At 37.8% G+C, this 2,622-nt stretch overlaps 1 long non-coding RNA gene across 1 annotated transcript in view; it reads right to left on the reverse strand.

Annotated features, from left to right (window-relative positions):
- LOC128250453 (uncharacterized) overlaps positions 1 to 2,616 on the reverse strand; it is a 106,205-nt gene extending 103,589 nt beyond the window's left edge. The window contains exon 1 of the long non-coding RNA XR_008266467.1: positions 2,021 to 2,616. This is a non-coding gene — a long non-coding RNA (uncharacterized LOC128250453). The remainder of the gene's footprint in view (positions 1 to 2,020) is intronic.
- Positions 2,617 to 2,622: the final 6 nt, after the last annotated feature.

The raw sequence follows: 2,622 nt of genomic DNA on the forward strand, positions 1-2,622 counted from the left end.
TCCTCATTCAGGTAGTTTAGCAGAAACGATAGACAAAATGACTAGAGGTGTTTGTTCAGGCTCTGTAGCGATCTGAGTTCGAATCCTACTAAGGTCAACTTTGTCTTTCATCCTTTCGCATTGATAAAACTAAGTACCAGTCATCAATATTTTTCTTTTACTTGTTTCAGTCATAACAATGCGGCCATGCTGGGGCATCTCCTTGAAGATTTTTCAGTCGAATGAATCGACCCCAGTACGTTTCTTTTCTAAGTCTGGCACTTATTCTATTGTTCTTTTTTTGCCGAATCGCTAAGTCACGGGTACGTAAACAAATTCCCACCAGTTGTGAAGAAGACACACTCACACACTCATACACACACAACAACAACAACAACCGGCTTCTTTCAGTTTTCATCTGTCAAATTCACTCACAAGACAATGGTTGGCCCGAGGCTATAGAAGACACTTGCCCAAGGTTCTACTGAACCCGGAAACGTGATTTGGAGCAAACTTCTTTCCACACAGTCACACCTACGCCCATTATTTTATGTACTGGGATCGATTTAATCGATTACCCCTAGCTCTCAAAGCCAACTATAGCTGAAAAAACAGAAGGACTGACGGTATTTGACTATAAGGGTTCGAGATCAAATCCCGAGAGGGATGAATTTGGCTTGCATCCTCCAGGGCCCGAGTTAGGTTCAGGTACTAGTATAGCTAAAATGATGAGAAGGTGCGGCATTTATCTTCCCGCAGGTGGTGGGGCAGCACCTCCTATATATACTATGTAGAGTGATTGTGATGGGAGCTAAACGAAATAAGTACCCGTAAAATATTGAAGGGGTAGATGCAATTAACTGTGTCCTTTCTTAGAATTCAAGGGATCTGAAATGTGCAGATATTTACGAGTGAAAAGTACAAAGTTTACTTCTGGTGGACCTCCTTTCCTTTCAATATATAAACATTGATTGAGGTCCTGGTAAATCCCTGGGCCCAGCTTGTTGCACCCCTTATACCCCCATACAACCCCTCATGGGCCCTACCAATCGTTAGTAATCATTATTGGTTTGGGTGTTGATAACTGATGTTGTTTCTTAACCCTGAGTGTCGCCCTTAATTAAAGAGACGTTGGGCCAAAGACAGTCTTTAGATTATATTTATTCAATGGAAGCCTCCCATTTGACGAAGACTTGGGTTACTATTTTTAGCAAATTGATCTACCACTTACACACTTTCAAAGGTTGTTGATGTTATTATTGATGAAGACTGCGTTGTTCGTTGTTTAGTTCCATATCAGTTCTGATTGAGCAGATACAGACCTTTGGCCTGAAAGCGTTCCAAAAGTGACCAACCTGCCTTTATTTTACTCGAAACAATTTTATCCACGGTTTTATCATCCCATATCTTTCCTTCTCGAAAGGTGATAGGAAGTGATTTGATGGAAGTGTCGTTGCTATTTCTAGTAGATCTAGCGACCAAGGAAAGGCACCTCGTCGACACGTGTTTCCCTTATTATTATTGGTGGTGGTGGTAGCGGTGGAGACAGGATAGCACAGCGAACTAATAATGTAGTAGCTGTAGTAGTAATGCTGGTTGAAGCCATTCGTCAGCAGCGAAAGGATTCGAAACCGGGTCCAGCAAATTCATTCAGGTGGGAAAAGGTTAGTTTAGAGATGAAAGGTGGAGGAAGGAGGTATAACGGTAGGAAATAGAAACGTTTGCCCTACAAACCGCGTAGAAATGTGTGTGAGTGTATATAGATAGATAGATAGATAGATAGATAGATAGAGAGGGAGATTTGGTAAGGCACACGGATAATTAAGCAGATACGAAAGCAGAGAGACAGATAGAAACAGAGTAAAAGAGAGAGTTAGCTTGATAGAGAGGGAGAGAGAACGAAAGAACAAAACGAGAAAGAAAACCTGCAATCACGAAAGGAATGAAAGAATGAAGAAATATATTTACGAAGCGAAAGAAAAAAATAAGAATATATATATATACACACAAGATTGATAATTTCTATAAAAACCAAACTTACCGTTCAGTAATATAATATGTAGATTTTCCATGCACGAGTGTATATTTTGGTTTCCATATAGCTTATTTCCTCTGTATATATATATATATAATTATATATACAAACAACAACGAAGAGCGTGTGTTTATATATCTATATAATAGTAATTACAGTTTGCAGTGTGTGTACTCTCAAGTGTCGTTGTAGGTTGTAGATTACAATTATTATCCGTACACGAAATGTTTTTTAACTCCACACGTCCACGCAAGATGTTAGTTGAATGTGTGTATATGTGTGTGTACGCGTATGCATATAAGTATATGTGTGCACGTGTGTGTATGAATATGTGCGTTTGTCCTTATATGTGTGTGTATGTGTTTGTACTTCTAGATAGATAGATAGATAGATAGATAGATAAGCAGGTGCGTGCGTCTAAGTTAGTACATGCTTCTGTATAAATATATATATATATATAAATAGACATATGTATGTTTATGTAAATATATATGTATGTATATGTGTGTGTGTGTTTGTGAGCGTGTATATATATTAACACATGATTGTATCTGTATATATATATATATATATATATATATTATATATATATATATATATATATATAT

Source organism: Octopus bimaculoides, chromosome 21, assembly GCF_001194135.2.
Source record: "Octopus bimaculoides isolate UCB-OBI-ISO-001 chromosome 21, ASM119413v2, whole genome shotgun sequence".
NCBI classification, from domain to species: Eukaryota; Metazoa; Mollusca; class Cephalopoda; order Octopoda; family Octopodidae; genus Octopus; species Octopus bimaculoides.